At 37.9% G+C, this 19566-nt stretch overlaps 1 long non-coding RNA gene across 1 annotated transcript in view; it reads left to right on the top strand.

The window, feature by feature from the left end:
• The window catches only part of LOC116484851 (uncharacterized), a 124068-nt gene extending 107271 nt beyond the window's left edge, over positions 1-16797 (top strand). Inside the window, exon 4 of the long non-coding RNA XR_004252688.2 lies at positions 14350-16797. This is a non-coding gene — a long non-coding RNA (uncharacterized LOC116484851). The remainder of the gene's footprint in view (positions 1-14349) is intronic.
• Positions 16798-19566: the final 2769 nt, after the last annotated feature.

Raw genomic sequence — 19566 nt, 5'->3', positions numbered from 1 at the left:
ATGTGACATTACGAGGGGAAATGTCTTAAAAGTGTTTACATCTCTCTAAGTCAAAGTGGATCCTGTGCATGAGAAAGAAACATCTCCACAATGTAGATTTAAAAGGAAGAGCAGTGGTGGGAAAAATCAGCTTCTGATTACTAATAACAGAGATTCTAAGTTATTCTATAACATTTGTCCTGCTTTACTTTCATTAGAGTGCTATCATCTCCAGATATGTTTAACATTTATTTTGTTATTTGCAATAATGATAAAACCTTCCTCACTACGACTAAGATATATGCTACATCAGAGTAAGGGCTTTTTCTGTCTTGTATTCTGTGTTGTATTCTCAGTCCTAGAATAGGCATAGAGTCGGCACTGGATAAATATTTGTTGAGTAAATTAATGAATAAATGAACATCTATTCACACAGTCATGCATTGCTCAGCACCAGGGATGTGTTCTGCAAAATGCATCATTAGGCAATTTTGTTATTGTGCAAACATCATAAAGTATACATACACAAACCTAGATGAGGTAGCCTACTACACACCTTCCTTACTGCAACTAAGAAAAATGCTACATGAGAGTAAGGCCTACACCTGGGCTCTGTAGTATAGTCCATTGCTCCTAGGCTATAAACCTGTACAGCATCATACTGTGCTGAATACTGCAGGCAATTGTAACACAATGGTAAGTATTTATGTATCTAAACATAGAAAAAGCGCAGTGAAAATGCAATATAAAAGATTTTAAATGGTACACACCTGCATAGGCCACTTACCATGAATGGAGCTTGCAGGACTGGAAGTTTCCCTGGCTGAGAAAGTGAGTGAGTGGTGAGTGAATGTGAAGGCTGAGAACATGACTATACCTACTCTAGATTTTATAAACACTGTACACATAGGCTACACTAAAATTTATTTTAAAAAGTTCTTTCTTTGATAATAAATTGACCTTAGCTTACTGTAACTTTTTTACTTTACAAACTTAAATGTTTTTAACTTGTTGACTCTTGTAATAACACTTAAAACACAAACATCATAGCACTCACTGTACAAAAATATTTCTTTGTGTCCTTATTCTATAAGTGTTTTTCTATTTTAAAATTTTTAGAAGTTTTTTTTTTCTACTTTATAAACATTTTCGTTAAAAAACTAAGACACAGCACACACTTAAGCCTAGGCCAACATAAGGTCAGGATCATCAATATCACTGTCTTCCACTTCCGTATCCTGTCCCACTGGAAAGTCTTCAGGGTCAGTAACACGCGTGGAGCTGTCATCTCCTATGACAACAAGGCCTTCTTCTGGATTCCCTCCTGAAGGACCTGCCTGAGGCTGTCTTATAGTTGAATTTTCTTTTTTTAAGTAGGTGGATTACACTCTAAAATAACAATAAGAAGTATAGTACATAGTATTTATGTAGTAAATGCATAATCTGGTATCATAGTCATTTATTATTATCAAATATTACATACATACATAATTGTACATGCTGTACTTTTATACAACTAGTAGTGCAGTAGATTTGTTTACACCAGCATCACCACAAACATGTGAGTAGTGTGTTGCACTATGACATTATGACGACTAAGACATCACTGAGTGATTGAATTTTTCAGCTCCATCATAGTCTTATGGAGCTATACTGTGGTCTGTCATGGACTGAAACGTCGTTATGTGATGTATGACTGTATTTTGCAATTTTCCAGATAGTGCTATAAGTGCTTTGTTTTCCTTATCTCATTTGAGCTTCAGTACATCCTACTCAATAGGTACTATACCTTTTTAGTAAGGAGACCAAGCCTTAGAGAAACTAAAGGACCTCCAAGTTCACATATCTAGTAACTGGGAAAGTAAGAATTAAATCCAAGCAGTCTGACTTTGAGCCCACAGCCTTAGCCACAGTATTAAATTTGTCAGTGCAATATTGTGAAATAACAGCAATTTGGCCAGGCACGGTGGCTCACGCCTGTAATCCCAGCACTTTGGGAAGCCTAAGTGGGCAGGTCACCTGAGGCCAGGAGTTCAAGACCAGCCTGGCCAACATGGCGAAACCACATCTCTACTAAAACCATGAAACTTAGCTGGGTGTGGTGGTGTGCACCTATAATTCCAGCTACTCCAGAGGCTGAGACAGGAGAATTGCTTGAACCCGGGAGGTGGAGGTTGCAGTGAGCCAAGGTTGTGCCATTGCACTCCAACCTGGGTGACAAGAGCGAAACTCCGTCAAAAAAAAAAAAAAAGAAAGAAAAAAAGAAAAAGGAAAGAAAACAAATAACAGCAATTAGCATTTGCTATGTGCTTCTAAAATGTATAAATTATTTTCACATCTGTTTTCTCTTTTAATAACATTCAGTGACCTAAGCTAATGTTATAATTATCCCTACTTTACAGATGGGAAAACTGAGAGATGAAGTTATTTGTCAAAAGTCACAATGCCATTAAGTGGCAGACTTGGGAATTAAACTCAAATTTTCTCAGTCCAACCTCCATTTTTCCCCTACCCCCAGCTCCTGGCATCTACCATGCAATAGTTTAAATATGGCCAGAGACCCACATTTATGGTTTTAGACATATGAAAAGAAATTCTATTTCAGAAGTCTCTAATAATAAACAACTGCATTTAGTAGTTACTAATAAAGAATTCTGTTTTAATATTCACTAATTGTATTTTAGTAGTTACTAAGTTATTAGTAATAAAAAATTACACATGGGCTCTATTTTTATAATTAATTAATTTATTTATTTATTTTTGAGACAGGTTCTCACTCTGTCACCCAGGTTGGAGTGCAGTGACATGATCACGGATCACTGCAACCTTGACCTGCCAGTCTCAAGTCATCCTACCACCTCAGTCTCCCCAGTTTCTAGGACCACAGGCACACACCACCACATCTGGCTAATTTATAAAATTTCTTTTTGTAGAAAGGGTCTCACTGTCTTGCCCAGGCTGGTCTTGAACTCCTGGCCTCAAAGGATATGCCCACTTCAGCCTCCCAAGGTGCTGGGATTACATGTGTGAGCCACCATGCCTGGCCCAAGAGTTCAAAATTTGGGGGCACAGTCCCCAAGCATCTTTGACTTTGGAAGGATATGACATTAACAAAATTTTCACTGGTAACTTTCACAAAGACTGACAATCATTTGTTCAGGAGGCTCTATGATATGCATTTGTTTTATATGTTGAAAGATATTTACTTATCATTGGTACAATAAGTTATCTCCTCTCCTCTTAGATACTTAGTCCTACAACAGGTGATGGCAGATGTCTCCAACGTGTTTTTTCTTTTCACAAATTAAAATATATTATAAACATGATTCTGACAATTAAGATTCATGGCATGAATGTAAAGAAAACAATCTGGGTGAAGTGGCTCACACCTGTAATCTCAGCACTTTGGGAAGCTGAGGTGCACTGATTGCTTAAGCCCAGGAGTTCAACACCAACCTGGGCAACATGGTGAGACCCCATCTCTACAAAGAATACAAAAATCAGCCAGAATGTAGCAGTGTTTCCCTGTAGTCCTGGCTACTCGGGAGGCTGAGGTGGGAGGATCACCTGAGACCAGGGAGATCTAGGCTGCAGTGAGCCGAGATCTCACCACTGCACTCCGGCCTGGGCAATACAGTGAGATACTGTCTCCGAAAAAAAAAAAAAAGGGAAAAGAAAGAAAAAAGAAAACAGAGGAGTAGCAGTAAAAGTTACAGAGGCTGAAAGGATCTAGAGGCTACACAGGAATGGCAGGAGATACAATCTAGAGCAGTGGTTCCCAACCTTTTTCACACCAGGGACTGGTTTGGTAGAAGACAATTTTTCCACATATGAGGGTGGGTTGGGGGCAACGGTTTTGGGATGAAACTGTTCCACCTCAGATCATCAGGCTTTAGATTCTTATAAGGAGTACACAACCTAGATCCCTGGCATGCACAGTTCACAATAGGGTTCACGCTCCTGTGAGAATCTAATGCCACTGATCTGACAGGAGGCGGAGCTAAGGCCATAAGGCTCACTCACCTGCCACTCACCTTCCACTCACCTCCTGTGCAGCCCAGTTCCTAACAGGCCATAGTCCATGGCCCTGGGGTCGGGGACCCGTGATCTAGAGGCTGCACTGAGGAATGGCAGGAGATAGGATGGAGAGAAATCTGAATCAACGTGCTGGAGAATGGCTGATGGTAGCGACAACAGGAGAAGGGGTGTCAATCAAGGAGGGCACAGACTTTACTAGTATGAGTTGTGGGATAAAGGTGAGGAGGCTTTGATAAGGAGTAAGTAGATTAAAGAATATGTCAACCTTCTCTTCAGGGTAATGGATGAAGAGGTATTCTCCACTTGTCGAAGGCGAGAAGGGAAGATTGTCACTTTATATCAGGGTAAGATGGTAGAGTAACTGTTCATGATATGAAGAATAATTAGCCTTATAATAGGAGATCCAAAAAATAGCTAAAAATGACTTGGAAATCTTTAGGGATCAGAAACTGAATATAATTTAATATAGAAATATTATCATTAAATAGAAAGGTATTATACTTTGACATAATAAGGAAGTATTCCTATTGTCTATTCAAAAGTCTTACTTTTCATAAAGCTTTTAAAGTTTATAAGCATGTTACTGGCCAATTTGATGTTCAAATTAATCCAAGACTCACCTTAGCACATGCTGATCTGCCCGCCTGCTTCTTCAACATGCACAGATTTCTCTCTTTTATGAACAAGAGTGGCATTTACTTTCCATACTACTCACTTGGAATTTGTCATAATTAGCTTCTTCATGATAGTTTCTGTTTTTACACATACACACCTGTAATCTCGCCAGCTAGGTGTGTATGTATATTCGAAGTAACTTGTGTTTGAGAGTACCTGCCACAGGCTTTTTCCTGAAGCTGCAATGCTTAGTTTGGGGCTGACATATTTGCTTACTCAGCTACTAATTGCTGAGTGATTATTTAGGCTTTGTTTGGGCTATTTTCTTCTTTACAGCCAGCAAAAGTTGCAGTGAAAACCACACGGTACAATTTATGGAAATTCATGAGTTGTAATTCATTCACAATTTTACTTCTTGATGAAAGGCAATGAGTATCCCTTTAAGTGAGAAATTTGATAAAAACTCGATTTTTAAGGAAGCATCACCTCCCCCAAAAGGGTAGGCTTCCTTTCTGAGATCTCCTAGCTGCCAAGGTTGCTAAAGCAAACCTTTGCATATACAAATTTGGGTCAATGTGTTGACAGGATGTCAGATTTGTGTAGCTAAGGGAGCTTCAGCATGAATATTGAGCTCTATGCCACTCCATTGATGCCCAAATGAACCTGTAGGTGCCTATTTGTGCCTGAGGCTATTGGGGTGGAAAATAGAAGCCCTTCTTATGAAAACCTAACCAAGGTCCACAACCCAGCCTTGACCAGCAGCAATTGGTTTTCAGCAATAACTGAAAAGTAAATTCAAAGAGATCTGAATGATGGAGCACTGGTTTCTTTTCATCATACAGCCTGTAATTTCATGTTTCAGTTATTTTCCCTCATAGACTTCCCTGCGCGTATATTAGAAGTCTTCCCGGTGCCAGGAATCAACAAAGAGTTGAGTAACGAAGAACTAATTTAATCGACTAATTTGGAGAAACTAAGTCTTACAACCATTATTTAGTTCATCAAAACATACAAATCGCAGTGAGAACAATGAAATATTTGACAATTCTTTTTTTACCAGAAAAGTACTGTTTGAAATTATATTTTAGGGCTATGAAAATTTTACTTGAGATTGAACACAGTAAACTTCAGATAACTTTTATATTATTTAAGAAATAGAAGTGTGAATTAAATAGCATTCACCATAAGCACTTGTTTTAACTTCTTAACGTTCTGTTATGTAACATTTTGTTACCTAGGATTTCACTAATTACAAAATTACAAAATTTCATTTTGTTACCTAGGATTTCTGCATATGTATACTACAAAGATAATTGATGTTATAATTGATCAGTCACAATGATTTTGGGTTATTGAGTGACCTTTTTAATTATCAAAGATTTAGTTGTACACAAACCTAGTTTTACTTGATATTTGTTTTTAATTATTATTTTATAAGAATTGGCAACCTATTAGAAAACCATTACCTAGATTATTTGAATAATATCCATATCCTCCAATCATGTAAGGTAATATAATTTATTTTCTTTGCTCTAGTAGGCAACCAGGTCATTTGAAACCTTGGGCAGATCATTTTTTCACACTTCCCTTTTCTTATACAACAAAATTATCTCCTGTAAAATTTATAAAATGAAACCAATAATAGTAATGTCTAAAAAAGAAATGTAAGCCATGAATATTTTCTTTTACTGAACTTTAAATTTATAATTGTTCAGGTAGAAGAAAAATAAAGAATTCTAAATAAATAGAGATTATAATACAAAAAATGGAAAAAAATGAATTAATAGTCTTTAAGTAGATTAATGCATTTTTTTGAGAAAAGGGAAAAATATTATATCTACATATCAGTCTGTTGCAGTAATAAATAGTATTACAATTTCTGCTTTTCACCTTGAGCTATAATTTCTGCAAATTTGTCAGTGACTTTGTCAAAATTGATCTTTACACATTTATATTCAATATATAATATAGTCAGACTTATCTTTTCCCTTTGTTGATTAAAGAACACTTTTGGCCAGGTACGGTGGCTCACACCTGTAATCCTAGCACTTTGGGAGGCTGAGTCAGGAGGATCACTTGAGCCGAGAAGTTTAAGACCAGCCTGGGCAACACAGCAAGTCCCTGTCTCAAAAAAATAAAAAAAATTAAAATATTAAGAATATTTTTAATTAACTTTAGTTTTGAAATGTTTCTTTTATATGAAGCAAAATATAACAATAGGAAAAGTTTTAAACATAATTTTGGCAGAAATTCATAAAAATCCCATTTTACAATAAATCTCATGTCTTTGTTCCTTCAGAATCAGTTCTAATGGCTCTTAAATATTTCTGCAGTAGAAAAAAATTAACTATAAATAAAAATTCCAAGTGAGCACTCAGGATGACAGGATTGAAGTGCCTTGAACTCTATTTCTTTGTCTTTATAATTGTTATGGTTTGAATGTTTTTCCAAAATTCATGTGTTGAGAAATTAATCCCCAAAGCCATATGTTGATGGTATTTGAAGGTAGGATCTTTGAGAGTTAATTAGGGTTAGATAAGGTTATTGAGGTTGGGACTCCTTGATAGTATGGTGGCTTTATAAGAAGAGACAGAGAGCTGAGCTGGCCTGCTGTTGCCCTCTTGACATATGATATCCTCTGTACTTGCAGCAAACAGGACCTCACAGATGCCAGCAACTTGACATTGGACTTCCTAGTCTCCAGAACTGTAAGAAATAAAATCTTTTTTATAAGTCACCCAGTCTATGGTATGCTGTTATAGCAACAGAAAACGAACTAAGACAGAATATTGGTACCAGAAGTGGGGTTGTTACTGTAACTAATATCTGAATTGTGGACGCAGCTTTGGAATTGGGTAATGAGTAGAGGCTGGAAGAATTTGGAGGAGCAGGCTAAAAATAAGCCTGTATTGCCATGAACAGAGCACTAAGGGTGATTCTGCTGATGGCTCAGAAGAATAGAAGACTAGGGAAAGTCTGGAACTTCTTAGAGATTACTTGAGTGGTCATGACCAGAATGTTGATAGATAGTAAAGTTCTCAGATGGAACTAAAGAACAAGATATTGGAAACTGAAGCAAACACTATCATAAAGTAGCAAAGAACTTGGCTGAAGTATGTCTATGCTTTATGGAAGGCAGAATTTAAGTGTGACAAATTAGAATATTTAGCAGAAAAACTATCTAAGCAACAAAGCATTCTGGTTGCTGCATAGCTACTTTTAACTGCTTATAGTAAAATAGGAGAGAATATGTCTATATATATATTTATTATTATTTTTTTTTGAGATGGAGTCTCACTCTGTTGCCCAGGCTGGAGTGCAGTGGTGCTATCTGCAACCTCTGCCTCCTGGGTTCAAGCAATTCTCTCCCTCAGCCTCCCAAGTAGCTGGGATTACCGCCATGCACCACCATGTCTGGCTAATATTTGTGTTTTTAGTAGAGATGGGGTTTTGCCATGTTGATCAGGCTGGTCTCAAACTCCTGACCTCAAGTGATCTACCCGCCTCAGACTCCCAAATTGCTGAGATTGCAGGCATGAGCCACCGTGCCCCACTGAGAAAAGAAATTATTTAAAGACAGAACTTACAATTAAAAGGAAAGCAGAGTGGAAAGATTTGGAAAATCTGCAGCCTGGCCATGTAGTAGAGAATGAGAGTATTTTCAGCAGAGAAATACTAGAGTGTGACCAAGCGACTGCTTGAGAGTATGAGTATGGGTAGAATGGAACCAGAGCTATTCGTTAGGGTAATGGAAGAACCTGAAAGTATCTCAGAGATCTTTCAGGCTGCCCCTCCCATCACAGCCGCGGAGCTCTGGGAGGACAAAATGGTTTCAGGAGACAAGTCACTGCCCAGTGCCACTTACTGTCTCTGCTACCTGCATTCCAGTGCAGTGCTTCTCAGCCACCTCAGTTGTGGCTCAAATGGCTCCAAGTGTGACCGCACCAGCCACTCCTGAAGGTATAGACGTAAACCTTGATGGCATCCACCTGGTGCTAATTCTGTAGGTGCACAGAATGCAAGAGCTGTGGAGGCATGGCTTCCTCCACTTGGATTTTAAAGGATTGCATAAATAGCCTGGAGACACAGGCAGAGACTTGCCACAGGAGCGGAGACACCACAGAATGCCCCAGCTACAGCAATGCCTAGTGGAGCCGCAGGGGCAGGATCACCCCTAAAACCCCAGACTACAGCTACCAGTGTGCAGTGCCAGGCTGGGAGGATTCCACGAGACTTCAACATGTGAAAACAGCTGCTTGAGCGGAGTCCAGCAAAGCCATAGGGATGGTGCTGCCAAAGATTTGAAAGTCTAAACCTGCAGTGTTTCTAGGAGGCGGCATATGGAGTCAAAGCTTTAAGGTTTTAAGTTGTTTTCCCTTTTGAGTTTCAGAATTACTTGAGACCAGTTACTCCTTATTTTCTTTACTCTTTCTCCCTTTTGGAATGGGAATGTCTATCCTGTGCTTGTCCCACCATTATATTTTGGAAGTAGATAACTTGTTTTGATTTCACAGGCTCATAGCTGGAGGAAATTTGCATGGGATGAATTGTGCCTTGAGTCTCACCTGGATCTGATTAAAATGTGACTCTGGACTTTGGACTTTTGAAGTGGTGCTGGAATGATTTAAGATTTTGGGGATATTGGAATGGAATAAATGCATTCTGCATGCAAGAAAGGCATAAATTTCAGGGGCCAAGGGCTGAATGCTGTAGTTTGAATGTGTTTCTCAAAATTCATGTGTTGGAAACTTAATCCTCAAATTCATATGTTGATGGTATTTGGAGGTACGGCCTTTGGAAGGTAATTAGTGTCAGATAAGATCATCAGGGTGGGGCCCCCATGATGGGAGTGGCGGCTTTATAAGGAGAGAAAGAGGGAGCTGAGCTGGCAAGCTCTTGACCTCTTGCCATGTGATGCTTTCCACTATATTATGATGCAGCAAAAAGGGCCCTCACCAGATGCCAGCACTTCGTTATTGGACTTCCTAGCCTATAAAACAGTAATAAATGAATTCCTTTTCTTTATAAATTACCCAGCCTATAGTATTGTTATAGCTAACAAAAAACAGACAAATACCACAATCATTGCGCTCCTACTGTTCATTTAAAATCTATTATTTATATGCAAGAATATATAGTATCACTGAGATGAAAGACAAACTGTACCCAAAGCAAACTCAATGGCTCTCAATTCTTATAAACTGACTCTCACAATGAACATGTGTAGCTGAGTCCATGTATATTGGCGACAATGTGCCTGACAGTTTTCTGAACTTTCATATAGAATGCAGCGTTTATAAAGCCTAGGAAACAAAAATGCGCAAACTTTTGATTTCACAGGCTCACACCTGGGGGTTATTTGCCAACTACATTATTAAATATATTAATAATGTAATTGAAGTGTACAACTATATTACTAAAACTTAACAGTAACCACAAATATTGTTTAGAACTTAGACAAACTATTTTTGTGGAGAGTATTATTTTATTCCTTACATTGTTTAGAGTGATGAGCACCTGGGGATGATACAAAAAAGTAGATTTTTTTCTTTTTTTTTTTGAGACAGAGTCTCACTCTGTTGCCCAGGCTGGAGTGCAGTGGTGCAGTCTGGGCTCACTCCAACCTCTGCCTCCTGGGTTAAGTGATTCTCGTGCCTCAGCCCCCCGCAAGTAGCTGGGACTACAGGCATGAGCCACCACACCCAGCTAATTTTTGTATTTCTAGTAGAGATGGGGTTTCGCCATGTTGGCCAGGCTGCCCTTGAACTCCTGGCCTCATGTGATCCGCCAGCCTCGGCCTCCCAAAGTGCTGGGATTACAGGTGTGAGCCACCGTACTTGGCAAAAGCAGATTGTTTTTAAAGTTGTTGTAATATTGATTTTCCACTCTCTGAAGACAGTGCCTCATTGCTTGTATGGAAGGTTCTGACTGTTCCCCAGTGTGTCCGCTCCCTACAGCTAGAGTCCACCACTGCTTTGCTTTATAAATGTGTATTTCAATATTATACTAGGTATTTTGGAGTGTAGTTTTCCAAAACCTTTTTTTTTTACAGTATATTTTTTTTCTCTCATGCCTCTTCTTAGTATATCAGAAATCTTTTGTTTAGTATTTCCAACTTATTAATTGTCATTCAGGAAGCTGTATACTGTTTGATGAGAACTAGACCTACAGATAAATACTGATTTGTATTTAGCATGTATTTGTACATTTGTTTAAAATAATAATGCCTTTTAAAAAGTAAGAATGAAAGAGATTAAACAGAAGACTCTGGAAGCATTCCCAACAATTTTTTTTCATATGCGTTTGCATTTGCCAATCATCGAAACTAACTTATCATATCCTATCTCTTTCATGGAGGCACAAAGTAAGAATCCTTCACAAGAGAGCTCTCTTTTTCTTGTTTCTTCATCCCAGTAAATAAGTATGCATGGATTTTTTAAATACATTTATCAGGTTGTTGTTTTTTTTCTAGCTGGCACCCCGAACAGTGCCCAGGCTGCATGATACTATGCATGAGTCTGTTTTATTTGACACTATTGTATTCTTTTCCTGTCTATAAAATTAATTCCTGTATAGTGTCTGAATGGGTTTTTAAAAAAATCAATTAGCTTTTACTTGGAAAATCTTTTCCTGTCTTATATAGAATAATTTTTTTTCGTCTGTCAAGGGGGTTATTAATAAATGCCACCAGTGGGGTTAGGACATTCTCTGGTGTTTGCTTTAGGGGAACAAGGGGATTGTCGGAAATCCTAGCCAAACTGAACCATAATTAGAGAGAAAATGTTAGCAATTAGAACTATACGTTAGGCTTTAATTTACTACCACGGAAAAGTCAAGGGTGGCATTTTTATTCCATTTTTAGGTGCAGCCAGATGGATTGCTCATTATAGGGTAATTTCCACCGACCCTCTGCACTTCTCAGGGTAACAAAGCAGCTGACAGTGCTGTGCAGCTCAGTGGCTCAGATTTTATTTTATTTTTTGTGGGGGTGGAGAGTGGGGTAGGAGGTTGAGTAGTTATCAATTTCCTACATAGTCATTGACATTACCGGGAATCTTTTTACATGCTGAATAATTTTAGGCCAAGAAAACAGTTTGGTAACACAAGTAAATCAATATAATTTACTTTTCTACCTTGCCCTACATGTGTTGGTTATACTAGCATATTTTAGCAATCTTCACATTTTAAAGCTCCCCTCTTCAGTGTTTCTAATTTTGGTTTTTCCTAGTAACAAAAATGAACATTTTAAGTTGTTGTTAAGAAAAGAAACTACACATAGCTAGCGTCTCACACCAAAGTAATATAGCTGTAATCTAATTCTAATCTAATTCCAGTAAAGCTTTGAAGGCCACGAGGTGATATATTTTTGACGACGTGGGATACACTTTATAATTTTTTCTTTTTATTTCACAATCAAATGCCATTTCTTTGTTACATGTCCTATCCAATTTTTTTTTAATAAAATGAATTTGGTGCCAACATTGTGATGTAAGTGTATTTACTTTAGGGTTGCAACATTTTCATGGGGGAAATAAATCTACTTACTTTATATTATGATGAGTCAGAATCAGTCACAGTTTCCTTTGCTTATGAAAATATAGTTGGAAGTTCCTTCATTATATTTTTTTATTGAGATAAAATACATAGAACATAAAATTTACCATTTTAACTGTTTTTAGGTATACAATTCAGTGGTGTTAGTACAGTCACATTGCTGTGCAAACAGCATCACCATCCATCTTCAGAACTTTTTCATCTTCCCCAACTGAAATGTTGTATCCATTAAACAGTAACTCCCCATTCTCCCCCTCTCCTTAGGAAAGTACCAGGTAAAACAGGAATCACAATATGTGGCCTTTTGTGCCTGGTTTATTTCACTTGCATAGTGTCATCAGGGTTTATCTATGTTTTCAGTATTGCCTTCCCTTTTAAGGCTGAATAATATTCCTTTATGTATGTATCATAAAGGGAAAGTATCTTTATTTATTTATTTTTGAGACAGAGTTTCGCTCTTGTTGCCCAGGCTGGAGTGCAATGGTGTGATCTCCGCTCACTGCAACCTCTGCCTCCTGGGTTCAAGCGATTCTCCTGTCTCAGCCTCCTGAGTAGCTGGGATTACAGGCATACGCCACCATGCCTGGCTTATTTAGTATTTTTAGTAGAGATGGGGCTTTCACAATGTTGGCCAGGCTGGTCTCGAACTCCTGACCTCAGGTGATCCACCTGCCTCTGCCTCCCAAAGTGCTGGGATTACAGGCATGAGCCACTGTGCCTGGCTGAAAGGTACCTTTATTTTAAGTGCTTTACACATATTTCCTAAGGCTGTAGCTCCATACTCAAGTCTTGTTTGTAGTCTGCTATCTGTAGCTAATATCTGTTTAACAAAGCCTCGCTGGCCTCACCACGGTTGATGTGGCTAAAAAGAAGGCTTGGCATGTTTTGCCCCATGACGAGTTCGTCAGAGGCAGTTCAGACGATGAACAAAGGAAAATATCCAATATTTCCATTAAAAGGACGAGTTAGAGAGCAACCATGTAAAACTAATTTTTGAGTCATGACATGCAGAGAAAAGTAGTTAATTGTATTTTCAGGTAAATGTTAAGACAGCATTACTAAAAACATTTGCATTCATAATTCATTACAGTTATCAATGGTTGAAAAATTCAAACAACTAAGTATCTTAAATTTTCTCTTTAAGAATCAGAAAACCAGAAATATTTTCCCTGCAGTCTATATTATATCAGACTTTAGCCAAAATTTTTCATGCTTCTTTGGAAAAATCATCAACACAAAAATCCCGTACTTTTGTCAATTGAAGATATTGCAGTTCTATAACAGTGTGACAGAAGGTATTTATTCCTCAGAACATCCATATTATGTAAACAAAACATTAGTGAACGCTTGGCTTTTAAATGTTTAGATGCTAAAACTTTTATATTAGACTACTCTGCCTGAAGTTAAAGTTAGCCTTTCATAGGCTACGTTACTAAAAAAAAGCTCTTTCCAAGAAAGGAATGAAAAAATTTTATAGAAGAAAATTTAGAGTTATGGTTTAACAACCTGTTTAATATTTTTTTCATTCATTAGAAGAGGCAAACCTATAACTGTTTTTTTAAAAATAGTTCTATCTCAAAGATATCAGCTTTGTGCTCCTACCCTTTCTGACCCTAGTCTTACTTTCTTTTTCATCACAGACTGTATTCTCTTCCCTGCTTCCTCCCCACAATTTCCTTCTTGCTTTCCACAATCATTTATTGAATGAGAGCTTAGTATGTGGCAGGTGGGACATTTGGGGATTCAGAGATTAATATGACATGTTTACTGCCTTGGAGGAGCCCCCTGTAGGTACAGGTGTGTCCGGTAGGTTTTTAATTGTGTGTCCTCTCTAATCTACTGCTACTAAGTTCATGGAGTACTGAGTTGGTAAGAAAGGGTACCAAGATCTATTAGTGATTTCTACCTATGGTCTGGCCTGTAGACAGAATAGTTGACACATGTGTCTTGTCTTTGCCAACCCTTAGTCCAAGACAGCCACAGCTTTTTCCAGCTCCATTTTTTTTTTCTATCCAGTCTCTGGATAGTTGAGAACTTTAAAGGATGCATTAACTATTACTCTAGAACACTTCACCTTATATTTCCACCAAGTGCCTACCCAATCAATCCCTAAATCATGTTCACCATTACCAATTAATTTTTCTCTCTCTTTTTTTTTTCTAGGCTACCAAGCCATGATGGAGAAAAACATGAAACCATTGATTCAGTTCATTGCAAATTCATTCTACCAAACCTTACCTGGCTCTTGTTGCTGCTTGGTAGTCCTTTTATTAATCTCTTGGAGACTCACTGATTAGTTTCCTCCATTGATTGTCTAAAAGCTTTTTTCATATTTTTGAAACTCAATGTTTGATCTCCCCTTCCCCTTGTACTCAGAAGATGATCTTGCTTTCTGCTTTACTGAGAAGTTCAAGGTTATCTGCAATCTCCTTCAACTTTTCACTCCTATTTTCTATTTTCCTTCATCTCTTGCTTCCTCTGCTCTTCTGTTTTAGGGAAAAAAACAATCCCTTTATTTCTAGGTTGAACCCAACTTCTCCAGGACTTTTGTCTGTAAATTGCACTTTTTTTTTTTTTTGAGACAGAGTCTCGCTCTGTCGCCCAGGCTGGAGTGCAGTGGAATGATCTCAGGTCACTGCAACCTTTACCTCCCAGGTTAAAGCAATTCTCCTGCCTCAGCTTCCTGAGTAGCTGGGATTACAGGTGTCACTCCCGGCTAAACTTTTGTATTTTTAGTAGAGACGGGGTTTGGCTATGTTGGCCAGACTGGTCTCATATTCCTAACCTCAGGTGATCCACCCATCTCCGCCTGCCTTGGCCTCCCAAAGTACTGGCATTACAGATGTGAGCCACCGTGCCCAGCTGAATTGTACCTTCTGTTCCTTAAAATCCTAAAATCCCTTGTAGGTTCTTTAATTTTGAGAAAGTAATAAATAAAGCACAGAGATTAATAAGACAAATATGCTTCCTTCCAAAACCCAGAATTGACTGTTAATATTATCATACACTGGCTTATCTTTTTTCTAATAAAAAAGTTACAGATAAAGTTGAAGTTCCCCTTGACCTACCTTTTCAGTCCTGTTGCCTACATTCCCTCCCTCAAAGCAACCCTATATAATATCTGCATGTATTCTTTGAGGTCATTAAATAATACATTTATGTGCCCATATACATAATAATATGTGTGATTGTTTAGTGGGTAATTTAAGAATTTACATATTTAATATTCACAGTCTATTTTGTGATGTTTCTGTCTTCTATCCATGCTAGTATATGTAGAGCTATTTGTAAGTTCCCCAGGGCAGGGACTTTGTCTTGCTCATTGCTGAATCCCCAGCACCTAGAATAGTATTTGGCATATAGTAAACATTCAATCTTTCTTCCTTCCTTTCTTCCTTCCTTCCTTCCTTCTTTCTCTTTCTTTCTTTCTTTCTCTTCTTTCTTTCTTTCTCTTTCTTTCTTTCTTTCTTTCTTTCTTTCTTTCTTTCTTTCTTTCTTTCTTTTTTTCTTCCTCTTTCTATCTCCCTCCCTCCTTCCCTCCCTCTTTCTTTCTTTCTTTCTTTTCTTTCTTTTTTTCTTCTTTTTTTGACAGGGTCTCACTCTGTCTCCCAGGCTGGAGTGCAGTGGCACCATCACTGCTCACTGCAACCTCCTCCTTCCAGGCTCAAGCAATCCTCCCATTTCAGCCTCCCAAGTGGCTGGGACTACAGGAGTGCACCACCTCGCCTGGATAATTTTTTGTATTTTTTTTGGAGAGACAGGGTTTCAGCATGTTGCCCAGACTGGTCTCAAACTCCTTTGCTCAAGTATTCCTCCTGCCTCGGCCTCCCAAAGTGCTGGGACTATAGATGTGAGCCACTATGCCAGCCAATATATGTATATATTTCTTAAGTGAGTTAATATCGTTCATTTTTAACTGCTGTGTAGTAATCAACTGTATGAATATTCCACATATCACATTTTATATATTCATTCTCCTACCAGTAGACAGTGTGTGCTTTCCTAATTTCTATGCTTCTTATTACAAATATTGTTGTGGAACAGCCTTGTACAAGTCTCCTGTGCCTATGCTTGAGTTGTATCAGAGTTGAAGTTGCTGCTTGTCACAAATAAACTTTAAACTAGATTTAGCCAAATTGCTCTGCAAAGTTTTCTGGTTTTAAAACATGTTCAAGAATTTCTCTCCACATTTTTTTCCCTTTGAGAGTTCTATACCCTGAAACAACAGTTTTATTCTTTCTATCAGTGTTTTAACTTTTCAAGATGATAATCTATGGCCTTAGGATCTTCATGCCTGAAGCTTGAAAGAACTAACCTTTGACTTTTAAGGGATATTAGCCAGCCTCCCCTTACAAAGATAATTAATGTATAAATGCATATGTGTATCTGAGAAAACTATCACTTTGATCATAAAATTATTTAAACAAAATTTGACTACTATAATGTTGCTTTTATGTAACTAATTGCAAACCATTTTGTTCTATAACTACTTAAATATATATCTTTATAAATAAACATTAAGATCTTCGAGGGCATAGTTTGTGTCTTACTCAACTTCTTATGTCCATAGCACCTAGAATGTAATGAATGGCATAGGTATAGGGAAAAATTATAACAATTTATATTTACAATTTCTTTTCACTTCATAATAAAAAGTATTTAATTTTTTTAAAAAAGTAAATTTCAGAAGATCATCTTAAGTGGATGTTCTGCACTTTAGCTGGTGGTCTTCAGTCTGCCACACATGTAACTCTCAGAGGTATGGAAGATGTTTCAAAGAGTACCAAGGCATACAGAGTTTTCAGGGAGCCAGTTTGCAGTTGATCCTCAACTTCCATGTTTACCCTTTCATACATTTATTGATTTTCTTTTTTCTTTTTCTAGCGGTATGATTCCATTCATAGAAAGTACAAAACTACGTAAAACTAATGTATGCTGTTACAAATCAGGATGATGATACCTTTATAAGAAGTGGTAGTGATGGGAAGGGCTTCTGAGGTGCTGGTAGTGTCTATTTCCTGGCCAAGATGTATTCAACTGTACAAAATTCATCAAGCTCTTTATTTGTTATATGAATGTGCACATTAAACTTTGATAGTGAGTTTAAAATGGTTTGCTAGAAATCAGAAATAGAAAACTTTAAGTATTAGATATCTGTGTTTTATAAGCCATGGGGGAAACTGATAATCGTATACATGACTGGTAGGAATTAAAAATGGTGCAGCCTTTATGGAGGGGATTTGGCAAACTGATCAAAATTACAAATTTGTTTACCATTTACCCTTTGACCCAGGAATCCCAATTGTGGAACTGTATCCTAAAGATACGCTTGCATGTGGAACCAATGTATATTTAAGGTGATCCATTGCAGCATTATTTACAATGGCAGAACACTGAGAACAACCTATATATTCATCAGCAGCTACTCAAACTCTGGTACATCCACACAGTAAAATATGATGGAACTGTTAAAAAGAAGGAAGAAGTGCCGGGCGTGGTGGCTTATGCCTGTAATCCCAGCACTTTGGGAGGCTGAAGTGGGTGGATCACAAGGTCAAGAGATCGAGACCATCCTGGCCAACATGGTGAAACTCCGTCTCTACTAAAAATACAAAAATTAGCCAAGCATGGTGGCGGGCACCTGTAGTCCCAGGTACTCGGGAGGCTGAAGCAGGAGAATCACTTGAACCTGGGAGGTGGAGGTTGCAGTGAGCCGAGATCGCACCACTGCACTCCAACAGAGCAAGACTCAGCCTCAAAAAAAAAAAAAAAGAAGGAAGAAGTTCTCTACGTGTTGATGTGGAAAAATCTTTTGGGTATATTGTTAAAGTAAAAAAAAAAAAAATAAGGTATAGAACTGTGTATATAAGGTGACCTTTTTATGAAAAAATGTGAAAAACAATACTTGTTTTTTTATAAAGATAATATTAAATATTTATTTTATAAAGATGTAATTGTTTTATTTTTATAAAGAAATCCTTGAAGGATAGAAAAAAAAATCTAATAATAATGGTTCCTTAAAGAGGTAAGTGTAGGGTGACCAACCATTCTGTTTTGGCTGGGACGGTCCCAGTTTGTTTGTTTGTTTTGTTTTGTTTGCTCTGAGACAGGGTCTCACTATATTTTCCAGGCTGGAGTGCAGTGAAGCAATTATAGCTCATTGCAGCCTTGAACTCCTAGACTCAAACAATCCTCTGACCCCAGCCTCCCAAGTAGTTGGGACTACAGGTACCACACCTGGCTTTTGTCCCAGTTTTAACACTAAAAGTCCTGCATCTCTGGCATCAGGACCATTGATCACCATGGCAAAGGAGAGAGACACAGAGATGGGAGTAACATCTGTCAATGTGTACCTTTTTGTATCATTTTTATTTTTGAACCAGGTGAATGTATTACTACAGAAAACACTTTCAAGAACATTTTATTACAGAAAATAGCAAACATATCCAAATAGACAGAATAATCTAATGAACCTGCACATACCAATTATTCACCCTCAACAATGATCAGCTAATGGCCAGTCGTGGGAGAGGGGACACCCACCTTCACTTATTATTATTATTATTATTAGTTTTGAGTCAGGGTCTCACTCTGTTGCCACAACTGGAGCGCAGTAGAGTGCTCATAGCTCACTGCAGTCGAACTCCTGGACTCAAATGATCCTCCTGCCTCAGCCTCCAAGTATCTGGGACTATAGGCACCCACCACCATGCCTGGCTAATTTTAGCCACTTCTTATTTGGAAGCAAATCCAAGAATACCATTATCACAATTACACATTAACAATACTTTTTAAATATAAAACATATTTAGTCAGTATTAAATTCCAACAGTTTGTTTATGTGAATGAAGATACAAGTAAGGTCCACACATAGGGACCAGGTGTATTAGTCAGGGTTCTCCAGAGAAACAGAATCAATAAGGAGTGTGTATGTGTATGTACAGAGAGAGAATTGACTCATGTAATTATGGGAGCTGGCAAGGTAAGCTGGCAGGATGGAAACCTAGGGAAGATTTGATGTTGCAACTGAAGTCCAAGGGCAAATGGAAACAGAAATCACCCTTCTTTGGAGGACCTCAGTCTTTTCTCTTAAGGTCTTCAACTGATTGGAGGAGGCCCACCCAAACTTACTTTTACTTTACTCAAAATCTGCTGATTTAAATGTTAATTTCACTTTAATATGTCAATTATACCCCAATAAAGTTGGGGAAAAAATAAAGAATAAAAATACCTTCACAGCAATATGTAGACTAGTGTTTGACCAACTATCTGGATATCATGGTCTAGCCAAATTGACACATAAAATTAACCATCACACTAGGTGATGTCTTTTTTTTTTGAGAGCGAGTCTTGTTTTGTCACCAGGCTGGAGTACAGTGG

This window comes from Hylobates moloch, unplaced genomic scaffold (genome assembly GCF_009828535.3).
Source record: "Hylobates moloch isolate HMO894 unplaced genomic scaffold, HMol_V3 SCAFFOLD_16, whole genome shotgun sequence".
Lineage (NCBI taxonomy): Eukaryota > Metazoa > Chordata > Mammalia > Primates > Hylobatidae > Hylobates > Hylobates moloch.
This window is presented reverse-complemented; position numbering and strand designations above follow the sequence as displayed.